General features: G+C 44.5%; 1 protein-coding gene across 5 annotated transcripts in view; it reads left to right on the top strand.

Annotated features, from left to right (window-relative positions):
- Nucleotides 1–7,188: 7,188 nt before the first annotated feature.
- The window catches only part of LOXL3 (lysyl oxidase like 3), a 94,047-nt gene continuing 73,615 nt past the window's right edge, over nt 7,189–27,620 (top strand). For 2 of the 5 annotated variants that reach the window (XM_040419498.1, XM_040419497.1), the window contains exon 1: nt 7,192–7,486. The gene's annotated coding sequence lies outside the window, so the exon portion shown is untranslated. Of the gene's footprint in view, nt 7,487–27,620 lie in introns of all 5 variants that reach the window. The other 3 variants (XM_040419499.1, XM_040419500.1, XM_040419501.1) reach the window with 3 other exon arrangements.

Below are 27,620 nucleotides of genomic sequence, written 5' to 3'. Positions count from 1 at the left end.
GGACTGGAGCTCTCTGCCCTTTACCAATCCAGCCACGGGCCCATCCATCTGGCCCATCAAGACTCACTCTCATTTCATCAGTCCATAAAACCTTAGAAAAATCAGTCTTGAGATATTTCTTGGCCCAGTCTTGACGTTTCAGCTTGTGTGTCTTGTTCAGTGGTGGTCGTCTTTCAGCCTTTCTTACCTTGGCCATGTCTCTGAGTATTGCACACCTTGTGCTTTTGGGCACTCCAGTGATGTTGCAGCTCTGAAATATGGCCAAACTGGTGGCAAGTGGCATCTTGGCAGCTGCACGCTTGACTTTTCTCAGTTCATGGGCAGTTATTTTGCGCCTTGGTTTTTCCACACGCTTCTTGCGACCCTGTTGACTATTTTGAATGAAACGCTTGATTGTTCGATGATCACGCTTCAGAAGCTTTGCAATTTTAAGAGTGCTGCATCCCTCTGCAAGATATCTCACTATTTTTTACTTTTCTGAGCCTGTCAAGTCCTTCTTTTGACCCATTTTGCCAAAGGAAAGGAAGTTGCCTAATAATTATGCACACCTGATATAGGGTGTTGATGTCATTAGACCACACCCCTTCTCATTACAGAGATGCACATCACCTAATATGCTTAATTGGTAGTAGGCTTTCGAGCCTATACAGCTTGGAGTAAGACAACATGCATAAAGAGGATGATGTGGTCAAAATACTCATTTGCCTAATAATTCTGCACTCACTGTATATTCTAATTGTAGTCCCCATATTGCCTCAGTCAGCCTTTGTGGTGTCTATCATCGCCCCCAAAACTGGTATCTGTTGTACAATATATGCCTATGGGCTGTATGATGCAATGTGGAGCCATAGCGGTCAGGTCTAATGCACCTTTCTACTGATGACCAATCAAGACTATTACACGTGCACTTTTTTTTTTTTTTTTTTTATATATTAATTATCTTTATTAATTAGTATATCAAGCAGATTACAAAAAAATACAAAAAGGAATTATTTTTTCCCCTTCCCTGTTTTTCCCCCATATCCCTATTCCCTAACCCCCCCCTTCCCCCTGCCTGTGGTGCGTCAAAAAAAACAAACAAAAAAAAAAAAAAAAAAACAGCAACAGCATCTATCATAACTAGTCAAATCCTCCAATCACCCCATATCTTAGTCCACTTATCATCAGCTCCCCTCTGTTTAAAGATAATTTTCTCATAGTTTTTTACCTTATCAGTAAGGTTTATCCATAAATTTATATCTGGAGTATAACGAGCAAACCAGGTCCGACTGACCAAAACTCTGGCCAACATCAGTATCCTACCCAGAAAGATCTTTTGATACTTAGGATTATCTATTTTGGAAAAATCATTAAGCAAGAATAATTGTAGTTCAAAAGGGATTCGTATTTTTAATTTGTACATAATGAAATTATTGATGCTATTCCAATATTTTTTAAGTTCTGGGCAGGTCCAGATCATATGAAGAAAGTTCGCTCCTAAAGTGTCACATTTAGGGCAATTAGACGTATCCCTTAGTCCACATTTATTCATCCATAAAGGGGTAGTATATAATCTGTGGCAAATATAGAAGTGTACTACAACATGGTTGAAGTTCAGGGATAGTAAACCTAAATTCCCAAAAATATTCTCCCACCCTTCTGGTTGTAAATTCAGACAATCCAGCTCCCACGCTCTTTGTCCTGGTGACTGTATATCACTAAAACGTGCCTTGAGTAGCAGCTTATATATATTTGAAATCTTTATTCTAGACAGTGTACCCCCTACCCAATTATTCAAAAAAGATGAGCTATCTATATCCAACACCAATTTATCGTCCAGACTAGATAGTACTGAACGCAATTGAAAATACCTAAACCATGAAAAATTTTCTATATTATGTGTCATCTCTATAAATGGCTTAATATCTCTATCCTTTAATTACCTGTGAGATATACAAAATTTTATTCCTTTGCCAAAATGTGTCAGCTGCAATTTCATCTAACCTTTGTAAATACACATTGTGCCAGAGAGGCGTGAATGTAAGTGAACCCTTTACCTTCAACCATGTCTTAGTAGTAACCCACACTTTCAGGAGTAGTTTTATAGTCTCTCTGTAGCCCCGCTCATAGGTCTTCAATAGCCCGGATTCCAACAGGGTAAATATATTATTATGAGCATAGCTCCCTACCAACTTCCCTAACAGTGCACTGTTTTCCGATTCATAACACATCAATAACTGAGCTGCAATAAAATACCCTTTAAAGTAAGGGAGATTTAAGCCCCCACACTCCAGTGATCTATACAAATATTCCAACTTTAATCGGACTCGTTTTCTTCCCCATATTAAATCATTAATTATTCTTTCCATGAGTTTAAAGTATTTGTCTTGAATCCAAATAGGTGAATTCCTAAGCACATAGAGAAGTTGTGGTAGTATCACCATCTTGACCAGTGAAACTCGGTCAGCTCTAGATAGGGGAAGTTTCAACCAGATCCCTATTTTAGCTCTAATCCTTGCCATTATGGGAATCAGATTAAGTTGTACAAAATTTTCCACCCGAGGTGATATATTCAAGCCCAAGTATTGAAAAGTGTCAACGATATCCAACTGTGTCATGAGAACCCCATCCTGTGGCAGGGGGTCTATTGGCATCAAACTGGTCTTAGACCAGTTTATAAGAAGACCCGACACCTCCCCAAATGCTTTAACCATTTGAATAACTCTAGGAAGAGTTATTTCCGTATGGTCTATAAAAAAAAGAACATCATCCGCATATAAGGAGATGCGGTCTTGCACTCCTAACGTACCAAATCCTTTAATCCGATCGTCCTGCCTAATGGCCATCGCAAGGGGTTCAATATAAATGTCAAATAATAATGGGGATAATGGACAGCCCTGCCGCGTACCTCTATTTAAATCAAAACTAGTAGTGAACATCCCATTTAGACTTAGTTTTGCCCTGGGAGATCTATACAGTAGTTTGAGAGTGCCTATAAATTTTTCCCCAAAGCCCATCTTTGCCAGGACCTTCCAGAGGAAGCGCCACTCCACCCTGTCAAAGGCCTTAGAGGCATCCAGTGACAGGATGGAGCGAGCGGTCCCCCCAGGGGCCTGTATATTGGAAAAAAGCCGATGCAGATTATGATGGGTTCCCTTATTTTGAATAAAGCCATTCTGATCCGGATGTATAATAGAGGAAATAACCCTAGAAAGCCTTGTTGCGAGAACCCTCGCATAAAGCTTTACATCTGCATTAAGCAGTGAGATTGGTCTATAAGATTCTATATCTAGTGGATCTTTTCCTTTTTTGGGAATTAATGTTATCACGGCTTCCATCATTGAGTCTGGCAGCTTCCCATCCTCCACTGATTCAGAAATGACCTCCAACAGTCTGGGGAGAATACAGTCCCCGTATTTAGTATAAAATTCATATGGGAGTCCATCTGAACCAGGGGTGGAGTTGGCTGAGCATAATTTAATAGCTCCCTCCAGTTCCTGAATTGAGATCTCTAGTTCAAGTGCTTCCTTTTGCGCCTCAGTAATAGTTGAAAAAGTAATCCCATCAAGATACGAATCCATCTTATCATCTGTGATCTTAGATTCAGCTTTATACAAGTCCTGGAAATAGTCCACAAAGGCCTTCTCTGTCGGACCCTGTCCACTAACCATCCTACCATTACTCAGTCGAACATTATCTATGTATTTTTTAGATTGTTGACTTGAGATTACTCTGGACAAAAGTTTACCAGGTCGCCCTGACTCCGTAAAGTGTTTTTGCCCTTTAAAAAAAAGTGATTGTTGGGCCTTATCCAATAGGAAGTTGGAATATACTTGTGTGGCTCTTTGCATACTTTCCCTGTTCTCCTCCGTCTTATTCATATAAAAGGATTGTGTCGCCAATGATGCAAGTTCTTCTAAATTTTTCTGTTTTTTCCCGTACTCCTTTCTGAGGTTCGCAATATTACTAATCATCATTCCCTTCATAAACGCCTTAAAGGTATCCCATACCACTTGAGTTTTTGCTGAGCCATAGTTGTTATCCCAGAAAAGGCCAATTTCCTTTTGAATTATTTCATGTGTCTTTATCACTGATAACCAGTAAGGGTTTAGTCTAAAAGGTTTTTTTTGTGTATATCTTTCCTGGGTTAAACAGAGTTCGAGGAGTAACGGTGAGTGGTCCGATATTGACCTTGTTTCATATTTCATTCGTTTTACCAATTTCACGTGTTTACTACTTATCAATGCAAGATCTATTCTAGACATAGATTTACCTGCTTTACTAAAGCACGAAAACGCCCTTTTCCCCTGTCCTAAATATCCCCAAACATCTTCAAAACCAGCTTCCAAACAAAACCGTGCCAGGGGAGACCCCTGAACCGGACTATCTCCCTTGACACTCGTAGAGACCCTATCACGTAGAGGATCAATGACACAGTTGAAATCGCCAACAATCATTGTTGGGCACTCTGGCCATTTATCCATAAATAATAACAAAGAATTAAGAACCGAAAAGGAAAATGGCGGTGGAATGTAGACAAAAGCCAAAATACATGTCTTCCCCCTTAGTCTACAATATAGGAAGATGAATCTCCCCAGGTGGTCAACAGAGGACGCCTCACAGGAAAAATCAATCAGTCTATGTATCAAGACAGTAACACCTCTGGAGTAGCTAGAAAAAGTAGAATGATACGAATGCGCAGCCCATCCCCTGTCGACCACCCTGGAGGTCTCTTCAGTGAGATGGGTCTCTAACAAGCATACTATTGCTGGTAAATGTACCTGAGTCAAATCAAAAACCGCTTGTTTTTTTCCTCTGTCCCCCAGACCGCGTATATTCCAGGCAATAATTCTAGTCGACATTATCAGAAGCGGTTAGGTTGGACAAGGAAAAAAAAAAAAAAAAAAAAAAAAAAAAGGAAAAGGAAAAAAAATAAATAATCCCTCCTCTCTCTTTTCTTTCTTTTTTCCGACGCACCACAGCCCAACCCCACCCCCAACCCCCACCCTAGCCCCCACCCCCCCATACAGATAATCCACCACATATTGTAGTGGGTTTCTCTCCTATGACCATCCCTCCAACACTCCCCACGCTCGGCCACCCCTATTAAGAAACAAGGAAAAACAGAATTGGGGGTATAAGCCCCCCATAACAATTATTGTTCCCAGTAAATCCTAAAGCGATTGGATCACAGATCATTTCGTTCAAGCCAATCCACGGCTTCATCCGGGGTATCAAAAAATAGGGTTTTATCCTTAGAAATAATCCGCAATTTTGCTGGGAACATAAGAGAATATTTAATATCCCTTTCTCTTAACCTCTTTTTAACAGTCATGAATGTGCGTCTCTTTTCTTGTATGTCCTTTGAGAAGTCTGGAAAAAAGGCCAGTCTATTACCGTTGTATACAACCGGAGAACATTCCCTCGCCCTTCTCAGTAGCATATCTTTGTCTCCTATGACCAGTAACTTAACAAGAAATGTCCGAGGTTGTCTCCCTGGGATTGGTTTACCCCCTGGGACCCGATGCGCTCTTTCTATCAGAAACAATGGGGAGAACGAGTCTTTCCCAAAATTCTCAAAAATTAAATTCTGTATGAATTCGGATGAGTTCTTCTCTTCAACACCCTCAGGGATCCCTATTATTCTCACGTTATATCTTCGTGATCTATCCTCAAGGTCCACTACCTTTTTGTTCAGCCGGCTACACTCTAATTTCAATGTGGAGACTTCAGAGTTTGTTTTTTGGGATTCATTCTGTATCAGGGCGACGGAACTCTCCAGGTTGGTAACTCTGTCTCGCATTTTGGACAAGTCATCTTTTATTAGTCCCACATCAACTTGGATAAACCCGAGTTGGGTTGTAACAGCCTGTATTAAATCCCCATTTTGTTTAACCGCTAGCAATATTTCTTCTAGCGGGGAGGAATTATCATTAGGCATAACTTCCCCCATTATACCCTCTTCCTCTTCAGGGTGTCTGGAGGCTTTTTGTGGTTCTAACCCGGTCACCTCAGAGTCGTCATTTTTTTTAGAGGCCAAATCCTTTTGTCCGCCCCTCGTATTAACCCTCGGAGACCTCAGGAACTGGTCTATTCTTGTTGTTTCACAAGTTTTTGACCCCGGTTTCTGACCAGAGAGGTCGGCCGAGCGTCTATTAGCTTTTGGAGCCATGCCTTGTTGTGCTATATCCTTTTGATCTCTTTTTCTTTTTTTTTTTTTTTTTTTTTTTTTTTCTCTTTTTTTTCTTTTTCTCCCCTTCTCCTTTTCTTTCTCTTCCCCTTTTCTTTTTTTTCCCCCTTTCTCCACCTCTTCTTTCTTTATCCTCCTTTTGTTTTCTGTTTTCCTTTTTTCCTCTCCTTGTTATTTATTTATTTTTTCTTTCTTTCTTTTCTCTTTCCTTTCTTCTCCTTCTCTTTTTTCTTTTTTTTTTCCTTTTTTCCTTTCCTTTTCCCCCTTTTTTCTCCTTTTTTCCCCTCTTTTCTTCTTTTTCTTTCCTTTTCTTTTTCCCTTTTTTTTTTCCTCTTCTTTTCCTTTCCCTTTCTTTCTTTCCCTCTTTCTTTCCTCTTCTCCCCCTTCCCTCCTTTTTTTTCTCTCCTCCCCCTTTTTTTTTTTTTTTTTTTTTTTTTTTTTTTCCCCTTTCCTCCTCCTTTTTCTTTTTTCCACTTTATACTTTATTCTTTATTCCTTTTCCATTTGTATCTAGAGCTATCTTTTAATTTGGTTTTATAGCTTCCTCACTTTAAGACTATTACACGTGCACTTTATTATAATATAGACCAGCAGTTCACCATCCGGCCTCTTGGATTTTAATATGTATTGTGACCTGTGTTACATGTCTGTGTGTGACTGGTGTCAATCATGTGTGTTTTTGTGATTTTCTAATAAAATGATGCTATTTTGGATTACTTTGGTACCAGTGGTGTTCTTTGTACCTTATTGACCCGCTCCTTCTGGTCGGTTTTCACGCTATAATCAGGGGTGGGCCCTGAACTTGTTTTGGGCTATATATATAGGTTCCTTACATCATGCAGACCCTTGAAACATTTGGTGGATTGTGCAGCAGGGTGTGATCTGGAGACTTGTATCCCCCCCCCCTCTCTTCTGGCTCCACCAAAGCACGGCTTACTTACAATGAATTTTTTGTGAATTAAAGTAAAATGATGAATAAAGCGTTTGGTGAGTTTTCAGAGTGCAGGGGAGGCTGCACATGTCTCGGGTAGCTGAGCATACATGTGTGTTTAGTTAGGTGTGTGTGTGTATGTGGCATTCACAGCCCCCCTTCCCTCAGTCCTTGTTTGCTTAAAATCCTGCGGGACAGAGAGGGAAAAGTATGAACACTGAGACAGTCAGAAGTGGAGAGACAGTGGGGGGAGAGCACTGGGGCAGTCTCAGAGAGTAAGACACCAGGGTGAAGAGAGTGAAGGAGGAGAAGAAGAAGAAGGACAAGAGGAGGAACAGGAAGGAGAAGGACACTGGGAAAAGGCTACGTGCAAGGAAGTTCTGAAGGTAAGTGAGACCACTGGGGAATGTTCTGAAGACATCAGTGTGCCTAAGTAATAGAAAGCTGCACGATGTGACACAAGAGGGTGCAGAGTAGGAGTGTGATACAGGAGAGGGTGCAGGGTGTGATACAGGAGAGGGTGCAGAGTGTGATACAGGAGAGGGTGCAGAGTGTGATACAGGAGAGGGTGCAGAGTGTGATACAGGAGAGGGTGCAGAGTGTGTGATACAGGAGAGGGTGCAGAGTGTGTGATACAGGAGAGGGTGCAGAGTGTGTGATACAGGAGGGTGCAGAGTGTGATACAGGAGAGGGTGCAGGGTGTGATACAGGAGAGGGTGCAGGGTGTGAGACGGGAGAGGGTGTGATGCGGGAGAGGGTGCAGGGTGTGAGGCGGGAGAGGGTGCAGGGTGTGATACAGGAGAGGGTGCAGGGTGTGAGGCGGGAGAGGGTGCAGGGTGTGAGGCGGGAGAGGGCGCAGGGTGTGAGGCGGGAGAGGGCGCAGGGTGTGAGGCGGGAGAGGGCGCAGGGTGTGTGACTGATATGTGGCAGAGGACTCTGGAGACTGCTCATCCTGCACCCCGCTGTATTGTATGAAGCTGTAGCAGGTCAATGAGGCGTCTGGTGATATATGGCGGATTCTTTTGTTTTTATTGGGTGCTGTATTTCGGTGTCCTCAGTTGGAAGCATTACTCTACATGTCTGAAGGATCATGCCAGAAATCGCACCTCACACAGAGAAATGATTTCATCATCTTTCCCTCCTCATTCACTTCCCCCGCACATCTCGAGATTGCATATATTTCTGCCCAGTCCTTCAAACTGTACATCCAAGTCCTTACCATCCCGTCCCCTCCGACTCAAAAATATTTTGTCATATCTGCTCCTTCCTTAACCTTGAAATGCTAGTGCATGCCCTCCTTCCGCTTGGACTACTGCAGAATTCTCGTCTGTGGACTCCCTTGTAATGCCTTTGTGCCCCTTCAATCTCCTGACACCTCCTCCCACATAATCTCCAGTCCACAACCTGTCCTCTCCATACATCTCTGATATGATCTCCTGATACCTCCTCACACATAATCTCCAGTCCACAACCTGTCCCCTCCATACATCTCTGACCTAATCTACTGATACCTCCTCACACATAATCTCCAGTCCACAACCTGTCCTCTCCATACATCTCTGATATGATCTCCTGATACCTCCTCACACATAATCTCCAGTCCACAACCTGTCCTCTCCATACATCTCTGATATGATCTCCTGATACCTCCTCACACATAATCTCCAGTCCACAACCTGTCCCCTCCATACATCTCTGACCTAATCTACTGATACCTCCTCACACATAATCTCCAGTCCACAACCTGTCCTCTCCATACATCTCTGATATGATCTCCTGATAGCTCCTCACACATAATCTCCAGTCCACAACCTGTCTTCTCCATACATCTGACCTAATCTACTGATACCTCCTCACACATAATCTCCAGTCCACAACCTGTCCTCTTCATACATCTCTGATTTGATCTCCTGATAGCTCCTCACACATAATCTCCAGTCCACAACCTGTCTTCTCCATACATCTGACCTAATCTACTGATACCTCCTCACACATAATCTCCAGTCCACAACCTGTCCTCTCCATACATCTCTGACCTAATCTACTGATACCTCCTCACACATAATCTCCAGTCCACAACCTGTCCTCTCCATACATCTCTGATATGATCTCCTGATAGCTCCTCACACATAATCTCCAGTCCACAACCTGTCTTCTCCATACATCTGACCTAATCTACTGATACCTCCTCACACATAATCTCCAGTCCACAACCTGCTCTCTTCATACATCTCTGATATGATCTCCTGATACCTCCTCACACATAATCTCCAGTCCACAACCTGTCCTCTTCATACATCTCTGATATGATCTTCTGATACCTCCTCACACATAATCTCCAGTCCACAACCTGCTCTCTCCATACATATCTGACCTAATCTCCTGATACCTCCTCACATATAATCTCCCGTCCACAACCTGTCCTCTCTTACATGTCTGATCTCCTGATACTTCCTCACATATAACCTCTAGTCCACAACCTGTCCTCTCCATACATCTTTGACCTAATCTCCTGATACCTCTCCACATGTATTCTCCAGTCCACAACCTGTCCTCTCCATACATCTCTGATCTGATCTCTCACATAATCTTTGATCCTCCCATGACCTTCTTCACTTGTCACACAGTCACCTACAATATTTTTCACATGCATCCTCTATGCTCTGCTCTGGAATTAATATCTCAGTACTTTAAACTTTCCCACACTATCCAAGTTTTCCAAAGTGACCTGAAAACTCGCTCCTTCACTGAAAGTGGAGCATCTGTAGGAGCCCTGTAGTTACAGTAATGATAAACTTTTATCATGAGGATGGTTTCAGGAAAAGTTGAACTGGGTTTGCTTACATTCAGCAGATCCTTTAAGGCTGTATTACACCTACTGATTTTTCAGTAGATGAACGTTCGTTAGAGATCATCTTGCACTTCAAGTGTGCTTTCAAACGCGCAGATTTTGTGGCGGAAAATTCCGCGACTGAAAATCACTTCCATTCATTTGAACATGGATTTATGCAAGCCCCATTGAGGTGAATGGAACTGAATTTCAGTCGCTGAATTTTCTGCCACAAAATCTGCCGCGTGTGAAGGTACCCTAATACTGCCGCCTATTGCCCGATGAACGAGCAAACACTTGTTCATCGGGCAATTGTGGTTTTTAAGAACACTTAAAAATCATTGTTTGCCAGCAGCAGATCGCGCTGTCTAATTATGATCTGCTGCTGGCAAACCACTAGACAGCCTGGGGACGAGCACTGTATGTAATGGCAGCGGTCTCCGCTAGCTGGCAGGTGATTGCCGGGGGGGGGGGGGACCCTTTCCTCACGACAATCGCTTGCTCAGTCAGCATGTGTAATACAGGCTTAAGAGACCTGGTGATCATACAGTATATACACTACTAGGGATATTTGGCTTTTTGGTGAAATTTATGGGAAACTTAAGAAGTTCCCGTTCCAGTGATATTATATCATGAATGTCGGGCATTTAAGTAGAAGCAGAATGGTGATTTCCTCATCTTAGACAATTTATTGAAACAAAAGCCAACACCAGTGGTGGGCATACCTCTACAAAATGTCAGCGTCTCAGGAACTTGTCCTGTGGCCTTGAGCATCAATAGGTTTTCAATGGGAGAACATCCTGCCATCTGCGAACATTCTGCTTGAAGCCTCACAATGGCGAGATACTGGTACTCAATTGTTAGGTGTCATCTTGGTCTCATGATGTCACATTGTGAACAGCATGATGAGGAGGACTGTTTAATACCAGTTCTTATTGAAGCAGGAAATTTATTGGGTGATTCATGGATCAAACACCTGGTTTGAATTTTGCCATTAAAGATGACCTTTCATGGTTTTTAATTTATTCTATATAAATAACTTTACTTGCAGGCTAACCCCAGCTGATGCTGCCACCCTGCCTGCTGTTTTCCCGCTCAGTATGTTAATACTGAGCATCAGTACAGGGAGGAGGAGACACCAGGGTTTCTCAATGAGTGCCTCCTTCTCCCTGGCTGTGCCGCAATCCAATCACAGCCAGGGAGGGGAAAAAAAACCTGAACCACAAGTAAAGGTATTTATCTAGAATAAATAAAAACCATGAAAGGTCCTCTTTAAGCTCCTTAAGAACAGCAAGTTGTGCAAAAAGTCCTGAAACATTGAACAGTTGGACGTGTGCATTCAGAAGTTCGGAGAAGGTCACACTAAGTTCTCCTGTAGAGGTAAGAGGGCATTTTTAGGTTCATCTTGAAATTTCACCCACGATCCAAATATCCTGAACCTTTTGAGTAGTGTGTAGTCTGGACTGAGAGACACAAGCTTTGTAAACCACTTGTGTCATCTCCTTGGGGTCCTGACCTGCTGCTGCTAGACTGCAGGAGCATATCTACCACAACACGAAATGACGTTGCTACAGACTCGGCATTAAAAACCGTGTCCATTGGGTAAAGTGTTAAGCACCTTACCTTCTTACAGTGTGTCTGCTGTCACCTTTATAACCAGTTATGAGCTATCAAGCAGCAATCTTCGGCTGGTTCCTGTCATACAAATGTTTCATCTTCAGGTGGACAGGACACCGATGCCTCTCCCTGTATCACTTGGTTATTGTTGAATTAGTAGCTTCATATGATGTGACGTATGGAATCATCCATAACAAGCAGATAATGCCGTCATTGTAACATAGTTTGTAAGGCTGCAAAAAGCCCTCCGTCCATCCAGTGCAGCCTGTGATCCTGCAAGTTTTCACTCCAGTTCTGATTGCAGCACATCCTCCTATCCTTCTGGTCAGGCTTTGTCACATATCAACGAGTCATACGTCAGAGACATGATGACTGAGCGTTAAGTGGCGTCCTAAACCCCTGACCTGATTATTTTGCCTGAGGTGTTTTCCACTGATGACCCTCCGAGTATATTTTGGGTAGCTTGAGCAGGTCCGGTTCATGTGCTGAGGAATGAGGAGCTTCTCGTGTCATTATGTATGTTCCATCTTGTTGGTTAGATTTCTGATTGACCATTGTCTGAGCTCACGGTTCCTTCAGTCCTGATCCATCATCCGACCATCTTGATTTCTTTTTGTGGGACTTATTCCTCCGAGGTTTGGATGTTTATAACTGCGGAGGGTTACAAGGTGGTCCCCATCTTCAAATATATTTTTTTCTGCCCCAATGCATCTAAAATTAAATGGTCAGATCTCCTGTTATGTGTATACAACTCCTGTCTGCCAGCCTACAATAGGACAGCCAAGAAAATCACAAGACTGGTGGACAAGGGCAACGCACGGGACTCTCTGCTACAGACATCTGCATGTCTGTAGCAGGTATACCCCTTGTCAGTGAGCGAGTTTCTCCTCTAGGTGGTGATGTACTAGTCTTGATCTTTGATGGTCTGTGGCTGGAGCAGATGGTTATGTCAGGTGCTAGCAGCATGTTGTGTGGGATGCCAGATGATTTAGGGCTGTGCACACAGTAGCACATATGGCACCTCATAACGTTTCAGTCAACGTGGATGTGATACTTGTTGTCATATGTGTGTCTGTACATAGTGGAGAGAAGACTTATTTTGTCTCGAACACTCCGGACAGTCACTCCGTGGACATCCATCTATCTCTCTGTTTTTGTGTTGTCTCTGGACCTGATCAATAGATTTATTATATCACCATGTTCCTTCAACTTGACCTAACAGCACCTGGTGAGCATCCGGAGGTTGAGGCGCCTGGACGTGCTGTTCCCACAAGGTGATTGTTTGGAACAGTTCTATTTTGTTTTTTTTTTAAAAGTGACCCAAAACACATTTTATAAAACACATACAAATGTTGGGGTGAAGAATTCATCATTTGTATGTAGATCGACACGGTCCAATCCACTGTGATTTCTCCACTGTGCTGTGTTGAAACAAGACCTGCCTTGTTCCAGTGAGTCTCCTTTGTGGGATTTTTACAATAGGAAGTGCGAGTCCGAGTAGTCACTCTACTGTAAGACTGGTGACCCTGGTTTCTGTACTGTAAGAGCAGTCACACTATGGAAGGTGCTCACAGTGGTCTGTCCACATCATGGAGGTCCTCTGTCCAAGCAGTCACACTACTGTAAGACTGGTGACCCTGGTTTCTGTACTGTAACAGCAGTCACACTATGGAAGGTGCTCACAGTGGTCTGTCCACATCATGGAGGTCCACTGTCCAAGCAGTCACTCTACAGTAGGACTGGTGACCCTGGTTTGCTATAAGAGCAGTCACACTATGGAAGGTGCTCACAGTGGTCTGTCCACATCATGGAGGTCCTCTGTCCAAGCAGTCACTCTACTGTAGGACTGGTGACTCTGGTTTACTGTAAGAACAGTCACACTATGGAAGGTGCATGCTGATCTAAGGACCTGTGCTAGAATCATAGGCAGGGTTATTTGCTGAAGAATACATGAAGACAGGTTTATGTGGAGATAGAATACCAGTCAGAGTCTGAGGGCTCTCAAAGTACATATCTTTACAACTGGCCTCAAACCTAGTCACGCTCATAGCCCTCACGTGTCTACACATGATAATCCATCAGTGTTTGGACATCCATTATCATGCTGACATTTTGGATGTGTGGTCTTTACACATATGGATATGTCAATGAAACTCAGATATTTTCATGCTCCCTGGATCCAGAGGAAGAAAAACATCCTCCAGTATGGCCAGTGTTCTCGTCATGTCTGATGGCAGATACCAGGAAATTGTCTCAAGAAGACAGCTCATGTCCTTACACCCTCTTCTAGGACCTCACTGTGTTCCAGAATGGAGAGCCTGTAATCTTCCGCACTGATTATATGAGAGGCCATTTTCATTTAAATGGTTGACTTGTAGCTGCAGTGAAAATGTGTGACTGAGTAGCTTCCCCCATTAGAACAGGGAGGAGAAAAGCCAAACCCACTCAATCAGAAAGGCAACAGCCACGGAATTTGACCTGGCAGGAATTTTGAGAGGAGCAACTTGTTAAAATCAAGATTCTTAAATCAGCGGGAAAAGAATCATAAGTCTTATGGAGGATGACCCAGGAAGGAAAGATTTTATGATCGAATTAGCATCAAACTGTGGAAGCGGGTCATCGGCACAGAGATGAAGAGGGAGTGACGCAAAGGATGAAGGCTCTAACCCTTACATGTCTGAAGCTCATGCCTGGGGTCCGGGGTTATTCTCCCTAATGCCTCGAGCATTAACTATAAAAGTCATTAGCATCAGACGTAACACAAAACATCCATTTGTATACAAGAAGCTAGGAAAGCATTTCAGAGTTAAATGTCATCCTCCACAGCAGGACTGTGAGGAATCTATGGAGAACGTTCTAATGATATTGGGATTTTGCCTGTTTCCACATGGAATTTAGGTCAGGGAATCTTGGCAGTAAGCACTGAACACATGGAAATAAGTCAGTTTCTCTGGAGATGATGCATTCCCTCAACATTCCTACACAGGAGCATACCTGGCTTATCAGTGGTTCTCTAAATCTAGCACATGGGAGTCTAATCCTTCAGATCATCAGTAAGACATATCCCACAAAGCAGGGGTGCACAGCCTTTTCTGGTTGGGGGCCACCTGGTCAGCCTGAACCATTTCCAAGGGCTGAAAATAAAACTTAAAGTGGTATTACCAACTGAAATACTATGTTTACAGCATATTGAACATACAGGATATATCAGAAATGTCTAGTTACACTTCCAGGATTCCCATCTGATGGAAGAATACATGAAAGATACATGTGAGCAGCCACAAGACCTAGACATACATTTCTGTTACCAGAGGGTTGGGGGCCGCACACCATGGTATCGAAGGCCGCAGGTTGTGCACCCCTGCCACAAAGCATCCATCTTACCCTTGTTCTGTACGTTGCCAACAGACCAAGAAGAACATGTCTAACCCTAGCCTTCTGTCCCAGGATTATTCTCGTGCTGCACCAGTTCTCTGGGATGCGTCACTCTTACAATCAAGTGCGTTCCCAGCAGCCACTGCTTTTAGGCCTTAAAGGGGTTATCCAACCTGTATACTGACCCCCCCAAATGCCCGGGCCTCTCGTATACATTACTTACCTTCTCCCCATCGCAGCCTGCTATCTGCTGCTCCCTGTCACTGGATTTTTTAATCCGCATGACGGGGAGATGCAGAGCGATGCGGGTGCCGGGGAGCAGGTAAGTATAATGTGTACGAAGGGCCCGGGCATTGGAGGGGTAGAGAGGGTTCAGTATACGGTTTGAATCACACTTTTAAACACTTCTTTTAAGGAGACCTGTCACATCCTGTGAATTTTCAGTATAAAATAAGGTTGAACCTTAAAAACGTCACTGCTTCCGTACTTCAGAAAACGTAAGACTGTCGTGTACTCCAGTGACTCTGTCCTCCTAACATCATGTCCTCCAGTGAATCTGTCCTCTAACATCATGTCCTCCAGTGACTGTCTGTCATCTAACATCATGTCCTCCAGAGACTCTGTCCTCTAACATCATGTCCTCCAGAGACTCTGTCCTCTAACATCATGTCCTCCAGAGACTGTCCTCTGTAACATCATGTCCTCCAGTGACTCTGTCCTCCTAACATCATGTCCTCCAGTGACTCTGTCCTCTAACATCATGTCCTCCAGTGACTGTCTGTCCTCTGTAACATCATGTCCTCCAGTGACTCTGTCCTCTAACATCATGTCCTCCAGTGACTGTCTGTCCTCTAACATCATGTCCTCCAGTGACTGTCTGTCCTCTAACATCATGTCCTCCAGTGACTCTGTCCTCTAACATCATGTCCTCCAGTGACTGTCTGTCCTCTGTAACATCATGTCCTCCAGTGACTGTCTGTCCTCTAACATCATGTCCTCCAGTGACTGTCTGTCCTCTAACATCATGTCCTCCAGTGACTCTGTCCTCTAACATTATGTCCTCCAGTGAATCTGTCCTCCTAACATCATGTCCTCTAACATCATGTTCTCCAGTGACTCTGTCCTCCTAACATCATGTCCTCCAGTGACTCTGTCCTCTAACATCATGTCCTCCAGTGACTGTCTGTCCTCTGTAACATCATGTCCTCCAGTGACTCTGTCCTCTAACATCATGTCCTCCAGTGACTGTCTGTCCTCTAACATCATGTCCTCCAGTGACTCTGTCCTCTAACATCATGTCCTCCAGTGAATCTGTCCTCTAACATCATGTCCTCCAGTGACTGTCTGTCCTCTGTAACATCATGTCCTCCAGTGTCTGTCTGTCCTCTAACATCATGTCCTCCAGTGACTGTCTGTCCTCTGTAATATCATGTCCTCTCTATGTGAAATTAAATCTTTCAAAAACGTAACTTCTTGCCTTCTCTCCATCTACTAACCTACCTAAACCTGATATCTCCCTCTCAGTGGGTGGCACTACCATCAATCCTAGGCAGCACGCCCACTGTCTCGGTGTGACGTTTGACACAGATCTCTCCTTTACCCCCTATATTCAGTTTCTTGCCCGCTCATGTCGCCTGTACCCCAAAAATATCTCTAGAATCTGCCCCTTTCTCACTATGGAAGCAACAAAAACTCTCATTTGTTGTCCTGACCCATTCCTGCCTCGATTACTGTAACTCATAATTTATTGGTCTTCCCTTCACCAGCCTTTACCCTCTCCAGTCTATCTTTAATGCAGCAGCCAGGCCCATCTATGTAACTGCTACTCTGATGCCTCCACGCTGTGCCAGTCACTACTCCGATGTATCCGTCCTAGTCACTACTGAGGCCGTGCCCTGTGCCAGTCACTGCTCGCATGCCTCTGTTCTGTGCCGGTCACTACTCCGATGTGTCCGTCCTTGTCACTACACTGAGGCCATGCCCTGTGCCAGTCACTGCTTTCCATGCCTCTGTTCTGTGCCAGTCACTACTCCGATGTATCCGTCCTAGTCACTACTGAGGCCGTGCCCTGTGCCAGTCACTGCTCGCATGCCTCTGTTCTGTGCCGGTCACTACTCCGATGTGTCCGTCCTAGTCACTACTGAGGCCGTGCCCTGTGCCAGTCACTGCTTTCCATGCCTCTGTTCTGTGCCAGTCACTACTCCGATGTATCCGTCCTAGTCACTACTGAGGCCATGCCCTGTGCCAGTCACTGCTCGCATGCCTCTGTTCTGTGCCAGTCACTACGCCGATGTGTCCATCCTAGTCACTACTGAGGCCCTGCCCTGTGCCAGTCACTGCTTTCCATGCCTCTGTTCTGTGTCAGTCACTACTCCGATGTGTTCGTTCTAGTCACTACTCTGAGGCCCTGCCCTGTGCCAGTCACTGCTCGCATGCCTCTGTTCTGTGCCAGTCACTACTCCGATGTGTCCATCCTAGTCACTTCTCTGAGGCCCTGCCCTGTGCCAGTCACTGCTTTCCATGCCTCTGTTTTGTGCCGGTCACTGCTCTGATGCCTGTGCCCTGTGTCAGTCACTACTGATGCCTCCTGTGCCAGTTATTGCACTGGTTGCCAATACAATGCAATCCAGAGACTGCCTAAATCTATCCTGAAGAATAGAGTGAGTTTTCTGCTCATCATTTACCATGAAAGGTGCCATTTAACCTCAGAGAAGTCCAGTCCTAGCAGCACAAGAAGGCAAAAGAGATAAGAGCTTGGAAGCATTGAGGATGTGTCAACAGTACCTCAGAGGGGACCTTCACTTGGATCACTCTACAGTAGTGGGAGGTGAATGAATCCGGGGCAGGTCCACCAGCTGTGGAGTGTATCACCTGGAGATTGTCTCCAGAACAACAAGGGGAATATCTAGAAACTGCTTGAGTCCTCCACGAGGTGGTAGGCACCAGCAAATTAGCACCTTGTTAATTTCAACTAGAAGTGATATTGATCTGGAGGCCAATATCTGTAGCGGTTCAGTGGTGGGAATGGAGCCTACGTGTGCCTCCACATTGTGAATATGGTGACAGCCATGAGGCAGATGGGCAGGTTTGAGTATAGTTGGTGATTGTGGCCTTTTCCTGCATATCCATTTAAAAGGATTTAGAGTAAGAGGAGTCACAATGGCTTTCGGTCGTGATTGGCTGCAGCGGCCATGTGTCCTATCTTGTTTGTAAAGAAGCAGGAGTACCGGAGGAGTGCTGTCGAGAAGAGTGCCGAAGGAGTGAGTATATGAGGGCTGTTATTGTAAGGCATTGTAGGTGTCGTCTGAGATCTCGGACGTCCTATTTAGCAAGCTGGAGGGTTGTGAAAGTCACTATCCACGTTAAGGTGCTGTTTATGGTATTTTTAGTAACCCTAGTGGACATTTATGATGGGTGAAGGAGCTCTAGATGTCTGGAGAGGTCATGGCAGGACAGGTAGTTCTCCACATAAAGACTATTCTGTATACCGAAAAGAGGGCATGGAGCTACAGAATTGACTTCCAAAATCTGCCCTCAAGAAGCTGTGTGTGTATAACATATGATACATAATGTATGTCTGGCAACCACTAGGGATTATGATAAGATAACCACAGATTAATGAGCAGCGAGTCACCTCTGTATAAGACCAAGCTTGAGCAGATCCAGAGTATGTCACATGGAATATAATAGACAATTCTGGTCAACTGTATATAAGTCCAAGCTGGAAGAAGATCCAGAGTGAGATGTATGATGGGGACGGGAATTATAATAGACTGTTCTGGTCACCTGTATATAGGACCATGCTGGAGAAGATCCAGATTGAGATGTATGATGGGGACGGGAATTATAATAGACACACCAAGCCTTGTACAGTCCCAATATCCTGTATACAAAGCCGCGGTCATACATATCATCATGTCAAATATACTCACAACAAGCCTCGTACAGTTACATTGTCCTGTATAAAGGACCGTAGTCACACTCCTGTATACAGAGCTGCGGTCATATATACCATCACATAAAGTTACAATGTTCTGTATACAGAGCCACAGTCATACATACCATCACATGTCTGCTGATCTCTGCACTGGTTCTTATGCTGGGCCTTTTGCTGATCTGTGTTGGTCGTTATGCTGGATCTTCTGCTGGTCTTTTTGCTGGGCCTTTTACTGATCCCTGCACTGGTTCTTATACTGGGCCTTTTACTGATCCCTGCACTGGTTCTATACTGGGCCTTTTGCTGATTTCTGCACTGGTTCTTATTCTAGGCCTTTTGCTGATCTCTGCACTGGTTCTATACTGGGCCTTTTGCTCATTTCTGCACTGGTTCTTATACTGGGCCTTTTGCTGATCTCTGCACTGGTTCTATACTGGGCCTTTTGCTGATTTCTGCACTGGTTCTTATTCTAGGCCTTTTGCTGATCTCTGCACTGGTTCTTATACTGGGCCTTTTGCTGATCTCTGCACTGGTTCTTATAATGGGCCTTTTGCTCATCTCTGCACTGGTTCTTATAATGGGCCTTTTGCTGATCTCTGCACTGGTTCTTATACTAGGCCTTTTGCTGATCTCTGCACTGGTTCTTATACTGGGCCTTTTGCTGATCTCTGCACTGGTTCTTATAATGGGCCTTTTGCTCATCTCTGCACTGGTTCTTATAATGGGCCTTTTGCTCATCTCTGCACTGGTTCTTATAATGGGCCTTTTGCTCATCTCTGCACTGGTTCTTATAATGGGCCTTTTGCTCATCTCTGCACTGGTTCTTATAATGGGCCTTTTGCTCATCTCTGCACTGGTTCTTATAATGGGCCTTTTGCTCATCTCTGCACTGGTTCTTATAATGGGCCTTTTGCTCATCTCTGCACTGGTTCTTATAATGGGCCTTTTGCTCATCTCTGCACTGGTTCTTATAATGGGCCTTTTGCTCATCTCTGCACTGGTTCTTATAATGGGCCTTTTTGCTGATCTCTGCACTGGTTCTTATAATGGGTCTTTTGCTGATCTCTGCACTGGTTCTTATACTGGGCCTTTTGCTGATCTGTGTTGGTCGTTATGCTGTTCTTTTTGCTGGGCCTTTTGATCTCTGCACTGGTTCTTATGCTGGGTGTGGTGATTGAGGGATCCAGATATCAAAATTGTTAGGAGTAGGCAACCCCTCCCTTCACATTCTGGTATTGGGTCATAACCTCATCCAAGTTCCCTTCCCAAAGCCAGGTCAGAAGATTGTAGCCATAAAATCAGTAAGATGGAACCACTTCACAGCGACCCCTATCATGGGTCATACACAATTCTTTCACAGACCAAAACCATTAGAGGGGTCAGGAGAAGGCTAGCATCCTCTCTAGTAGAGGTCACACATTAAACCCCTATCTTGCAATATACATCAAAGAAATACGTGGGCCATGTATCTGCTTCCATGGTATCAAAACCAAATAGATTTCAGTTCAGTAACGGAGCAATTGGATAACTCCAGCCATCCTGCCATTACCTCTGCCATGTTTGGTACACACGTGTGTAGGACATTTTTACCAACATGCAGGGAGAGAAGCAAACTATCAGTTCTTTGGGGATCACCAGCAACCGGACGAACCGCCGCGTATTAAATTCTGTTTTCTCCCTTTTATTTTCCGCGCTGTTATCTTGCACTGTCTGTGTATGTTATGTTTTCCTTTTTTGATATTAATACTTCACTTTATCTCGTATGTAGCTGGACCGTACTTAAGGACTAGCGCTGTACATGTATGGCGCAAGGTCCACCGGGTTCTGCGGCAGGATCGCAGGGGAACCGGAGCATGATAGCTGCTCTTACCGGAAGCAGCATGGAGCCGGAGGGGGGGTCATGTGGAGGTGACCGGTGCTGAACTAGTCAGTACCTGTCTCCTCCGAGGTCAGGCAGGGGACTCCAGTGATTGGCTGGAACAACGCTCCAACCAATGGCAGCGCTACAGCAGCAGAGGGAATCGGAAGAGTCCTGTGCCCCTCTGTGCTGTATCTGCTTGCTGGGATTTGTGGTTCACCACCACTGCTTTTACTGCTTCCTGTCAAGAAGAAGAAAGACGAACATCTGCTGCAGTGATTTTTATGTTTTTTGCAACAGAAGTTCCAGATCAACAATCCCCCCCCCCGTCCGACTTTGCCTACGGCGAACAAATTGTGACTTATTTTGTCACTTTTATCTGGCTTTTTTATTTCTGCTCTGCAGCGCTTTTTCTGATCAGTCCGTAATTCACTGTTCAGCACCTGGCCTCATTTTTTTGGTTCAGATATATATTTTTTTCATCTGTGCCTTTTCTTTTTAAGAACTAATGGTTAGAATCATATATATATATACTTTTAGCTAGTGTTCTTTTTTTTTTGTATCTGCAGTAAATTTTTATACTGCAATGTCTGCAAGGACACACCAAACGTCCGCTTGCGTGCGTTGTACCTTTTTTTTTTTTTTTTTTTTTTTTCTGGTCGCTTTTGAGCTCAGTTTTATTTAGTGTTACATAGAAATCAGTTTTAGGTAGTGTTAGTGTAGATTTTTGCACGCACATAACATCCATTTTTCTGATCTGTCTGCATAGTTTACTTTTTTTTGTGTAGTTAGTTTTTTAGATCAACAAAAAGAGAAAATCCGGCTCTTGAACAACAGGAGACACTTAGAACTTCCAATCCTCATAGGCAGAGTATAGTCAACATGTTTCGGACCTTCGTGTATCAGTCCTTAATCATGACCTAAAAACCCCAAACTGAACAGTTACGCATATACCCCTCCTCCACCAATCCACGAGGTTGAGGCATCACATGGGTTTTTAACTGTTTAGTAGGATTTAAAACAGACATAATGTAAAAACAGCTTGTACATATGTTACTAAAATCAAAGATGTGTGACAAGAAACCCACAACATTGGCTGATGTATTCCAACATGACCCCATAGACACTTAATTATACTGTAGAATTAAATCCTGTCTCTTATGTAATCCTGCTGGAATCCGGGTATTCAATTGGAACATCCAGAAAGTCTCTCTGGTGAGAAGCTTTCTGCTTTTTTCTTGCCATAATACAAATTCTAACAGTCTATTCAGTAGGACTATCAGCTGTGTATCCACCTGACTTCTCCTCAACGCCACTGATGGCCCCAACCCCATTTATAAGGCAAGAAATCCCACTTATTAAACCTGACAGGGCACACCTGTGAAGTGAAGACCATTTCAGGGGACTACCTCTTGAAGCTCATCAAGAGAATGCCAAGAGTGTGCAAAGCAGTAATCAAAGCAAAAGGTGGCTACTTTGAAGAACCTAGAATATGACATATTTTCAGTTGTTTCACACTTGTTTGTTATGTATATAATTCCACATGTGTTAATTCATAGTTTTGATGCCTTCAGTGTGAATCTACAATTTTCATAGTCTTGAAAATAAAGAAAACTCTTTGAATGAGAAGGTGTGTCCAAACTTTTGGTCTGTACTGTGTATATATATATATATATATATATATTATAATCTCCGTATACATATATAATAGAAATCAGTTTTAGTTTGGTAGTGTTAGTCTAGATTTTTGTACGCACACAACATCTTTGTCCGTGCAACCTACAAAAAAAAAATTCTACTTCTTTTCTCTATATTTCTAATTTATTACAAGCCCCTTCCCGTGTGAAAACACAACATACACACCCCTCACACTAAATAAAGGTTTACACGTTTCACACGTCACACCCCAATAAAATAAAAATGGCCGGTCAGCCCCAACGTGTGTACTCAGCTGAAGAGGCACACGCCATGCTTGCCTCCAATACCGAGTCTGCCAGTGAGAGCGAAGAGGAGGCCACTTTCCTCTACCCCCTCATCATCCGGTGATGAGGGACCCTCTAGAAGTTGCCCCAAGGTAGCAGCGGAGGCAGCCCCCCAGAGTGAGCCCACATGGACCCCACCCCCTGATGATTATCAGCCCCAAATTCCAGATTTTGAGGGCAGCTCCGGAATACAGATAGACAGTGCGGGCTTCACTGAACTAGATTTTTTCAAAATCATCTTCTGAAGATTTTGTAAACTTAATGGTGGCCCAAACCAATTTATTCGCCCAACAATTCATTGCTCAGAACCCTAGTTCACCATATGCTGGACCCCAGTAGATGCAGCAGAGATGATGATGTTTTGGGGACTCGTGCTGCATATGGGCGTTGTAAAGAAGCCAAACGTCAGACAATATTGGAGTTCGGACATTTTCTACCAGCCTCCAATTTACAGTAAGACCATGACCCGGGAGCAATTTGAGTCCATTAGGAAATTCCTACACTACAACGACAATACACAGCGCCCACCCCAAAACGACCCGACATATGACCGTGTGTTCAAGGTTAGGCCTGTCATTGACCTTGCTGAGGTGAACAACCCAGAGAAAAATGTCTGTGAAGATGAGTCCCTATTACTGTTCAAAGGGAGGGTTAGATTCCGCCAGTTCCTGCCTAGCAAACGGGCAAGGTATGGCATAAAGATACACAAACTCTGTGAGAGTAGCTCCGGGTACAGCCACAAGTTCCGCGTTTACGAAGGGAGAGATTCCCGGATAGAACCCCCAGAATGCCCCCCCCCCCCCGTTCTAGGAGTTACTGGGAAGATTGTGTGGGACTTACTGCACCCACTGCTGGATCGGGGTCACCACCTCTATGTGGATAACCATTATACCAGCATACCCCTATTCAGGTACCTAACTGCCAGAGGTACTGCGGTGTGCGGCACAGTGCGCAAAAATCAGAGAGGCCTCCCTAGATCCCTGGTAGGGCAACCACTGAGAATGGGTGAAAGCAGGGCTCTCCTCCATGAGAACATGGACAAGAGGGACGTCCTTGTACTGACCACCATTCACACTAACACCAGCTCCCCTGCCCCTGTTCGTTGTACCACAACCACTGAGGATGGGTGAAAGCAGGGCTCTCCTCTATGAGAACATGGACAAGAGGGACGTCCTTGTACTGACCACCATTCACACTAACACAGCTCCCCTGCCACTGTACGAGGCACCACAACCACTGAGAATGGGTGAAAGCAGGGCTCTCCTCCATGAGAACATGGACAAGAGGGACGTCCTTGTACTGACCACCATTCACACTAACACAGCTCCCCTGCCCCTGTACGAGGTACCACAACCACTGAGAATGGGTGAAAGCAGGGCTATCCTCCATGAGAACATGGACAAGAGGGACGTCCTTGTACTGACCACCATTCACACTAACACCAGCTCCCCTGCCCCTGTACGAGGCACCACAACCACTGAGAATGGGTGAAAGCAGGGCTCTCCTCCATGAGAACATGGACAAGAGGGACGTCCTTGTACTGACCACCATTCACACTAACACAGCTCCCCTGCCCCTGTACGAGGTACCACAACCACTGAGAATGGGTGAAAGCAGGGCTATCCTCCATGAGAACATGGTCAAGAGGGACGTCCTTGTACTGACCACCATTCACACTAACACCAGCTCCCCTGCCCCTGTACGAGGCACCACAACCACTGAGAATGGGTGAATGTAGGGCTCTCCTCCATGAGAACATGGACAAGAGGGACGTCCTTGTACTGACCACCATTCACACTAACGCCAGCTCCCCTGCTCCTGTACGAGGTACCACAACCACTACCCCCAAACCAGTTTGTATCCTGGACTACAACAGGCACATGGGAGGGGTGGATCTTTCAGATCAACTTCTGAAGCCCTACAGTGCCACACGAAAAACAAAAGTGTGGTACAAGAAGCTGCCCGTGCACCTCGTACAGACGACAATGCGTACGTGCTATTTCAGTCTGCAGGCCACACAGGAACTTTCATCCAGTTCCAAGAGGTGGTTATCAAGGCTCTAATTTATTAAAGCCAGGCCGGGGAGGGTCCCAGTACTTCAGGAAGTCATGGTGCCCGTGTCTTACCAGGGCAACATTTTCTAGGTCAAGTCCCCCAGACAGCAAAGAAGCCTGGTCTGTGCATGCAGGAGTGTCTCAGAGTCTACCGCTCATCCATGGAGTATTCATTTAATGTCATCCATGATGCTCCCTGTAGTTTTACCACCTTATATATCTGATTTAGTCTGCATCGCTTACAGATCCACTTCTCACCAACCACTACATTTTCATTTCTGTGAAACACTTTCGGTCAAAAATGCCCTTTCCACCCCTTTAAATGTTCGTACGGAGGTGCTCTTTCCAAAATGGGGTCACTTCTTGGGGTTTTTAATTTCTGGGGACCTCAGGAATTTTTCAAAGGGTTTCTGTCACCAGAATTAACCCTATTAAACTAGCTGACATTAGCGATGTGCTAATGTCAGCTGAACCTAACTAGCCTATTCCTACCTTTATCTATGGCCCCGTTATGCCAGAAATCTAACTTTTTATAATATGCTAATTAACCTATAGGAGCGGAGGGGGGTGGGTGTTGCCAGCAGTTGGAGGTGAAGGCTGCCTGGCCCTGTCAATCTAGTGTAGCAGGGCGTGGCCAGAGGTGGGAAAACTGAGCCTCTAGGAGCAGGGGCAACGCCCCCCTTGCACCCAGAGGCTAATTAGCATATTATAAAAGTTTTATATTTCTGGAGTAACGGGGGCACAGATAAAAGTAGGAATAGACTAGTTAGGTTCAGCTGACATTAGCACATCGCTAATGTCAGCTAGTTTAATAGGGTTAATTCTGGGGACAGAAACCCTTTAAATGAGACATGGCACCTAAAACCCATGTCTGCCAATTCAGGTCAGCAAAATCCATATTTAGCTGTTTGACTCTAGAGCCCGGCTGTGCGCCCATAACCCATTTTTTGATCACATATGGAGTGATGCCATATTTGGGGGTAAATGGGGAACAAAATGTGGGGTGCATTTTGTCCTGTAACCCTTTGGGAAAGTGAAAAATTTGGGTGTAAAGCAAGTTTTTTGTGGACAAAAAAATGCAATTTTTCATTTTCACAGCCAAGCGTTTCCTAATTCTGTGAAACGCCCGATTGGTCTAAGTGCTCACTACACACCTTGAAATATTCCTTGAGGGGTGTAGTTTCCGGAATGGGGTCACTATTTGGGGGTTTCCACTGTAGGGCCACCTCAGGGTGTCTTCACATGCGACATAGCTTCCAATTACCATTCCAGCTAAATCCGCTCTCCTAACGCTATATGGCGCTCCTTCCACTCTGAGGCCTGCTGTGTGCCCATACTTCAGTTTTTGAGCACACAAGGGGTGTATCTGTAAACTCCAGATTCAGGGTAATAGATTTTGAGTTTTGTTTGGCTGTTAACCCTTGAAAAATGGATTAAAATTTAAAATCTGCTAAAAAAAGTGAAACTTTGAAATTTCATTCCCAATTTCCTTTAATTCTCGTAGGACACCTAAAGGGTTAACAAAGTTTGTAAAATCAGTTTTGAATACCTTGATAGGTGTAGTTTCTACAATGGGGTGATTTCTGGGTGGTTTCTAACATGTAAGCCCCAGAAAGGGACTTCAGACCTGAACTGGTCCTGAAAAAATTGGGTTTTGGAAATTTTCTTAAACATTATAGGATTTGCGTCTAAGCCTCTAATGTCCGGAAAATAAAATGTCATTTTCAAAATGATCCAAACATGAAGTAGACGTATGGGGAATGTAAAGTAATAACTAGTTTTGGAGGTATTACTATGTATTATAGAAGTAGAGAAATTGAGATTTGCACATTTGAGTTTTTCCAAATTTGTGGTAAATTTTGTATTTTTTTTAATAAATAAAGATAAAATATTTTGACTCAGATTTACCAGTGTCATGAAGTACAACATGTCTCAGAATGGCCTGGATAAGTCAAAGCGTTCTAAATTTATGACACATGTCAGATTTGCTAAAAATGGTCCAGTCCTGAAGGAGTTAATAAGAGCCTTCTTGTGTTCTAACGATTCCAGGACCTTAGAAGAAGCGTCACCTAGATTGATTTATTAACCCTGTGAATGCTAGCAGCTGTAGAGAGTACTTAGGTGTTATTTAATGCAAAGGTGTCTCGTCAGCCTGATATGACGAGTGGTGGCAGCTAAGATTGATAGATGACGGAGAGCTGACAGAAGGAGGTCCAGCGTCACCTTGAGCCCAACTCTGGGCCTTCTGCTGGTCCTTTTGCTGATCTCTGCGCTGGTCCTTATGCTGGACCTTCTGCTGATCTCCTGGAACTAATGCCAGCTGATCCCTGCGCTGGTCCTTATGCTGGACCTTCTGCTGATATCTCTCCTGGTACTAATGCCAGCTGATCCCTGCGCTGGTCCTTATGCTGGACCTTCTGCTGATCTCTCTCCTGGAACTAATGCCAGCTGATCTCTGCGCTGGACCTTCTGCTGATCTCCTGGAACTAATGCCAGCTGATCCCTGCGCTGGTCCTTATGCTGGACCTTCTGCTGATCTCTCTCCTGGAACTAATGCCAGCTGATCCCTGCGCTGGTCCTTATGCTGGACCTTCTGCTGATCTCTCTCCTGGTACGAATGCCAGCTGATCCCTGCGCTGGTCCTTATGCTGGACCTTCTGCTGATCTCCTGGAACTAATGCCAGCTGATCTCTGCGCTGGTCCTTATGCTGGACCTTCTGCTGATCTCTCTCCTGGTACTAATGCCAGCTGATCCCTGCGCTGGTCCTTATGCTGGACCTTCTGCTGATCTCTCTCCTGGTACGAATGCCAGCTGATCCCTGCGCTGGTCCTTATGCTGGACCTTCTGCTGATCTCCTGGAACTAAT

This window comes from Bufo bufo, chromosome 2 (genome assembly GCF_905171765.1).
Source record: "Bufo bufo chromosome 2, aBufBuf1.1, whole genome shotgun sequence".
Lineage (NCBI taxonomy): Eukaryota > Metazoa > Chordata > Amphibia > Anura > Bufonidae > Bufo > Bufo bufo.
The sequence above is the reverse complement of the archived record's forward strand: the minus strand, read 5'-3'. Positions and strand labels throughout refer to the sequence as shown.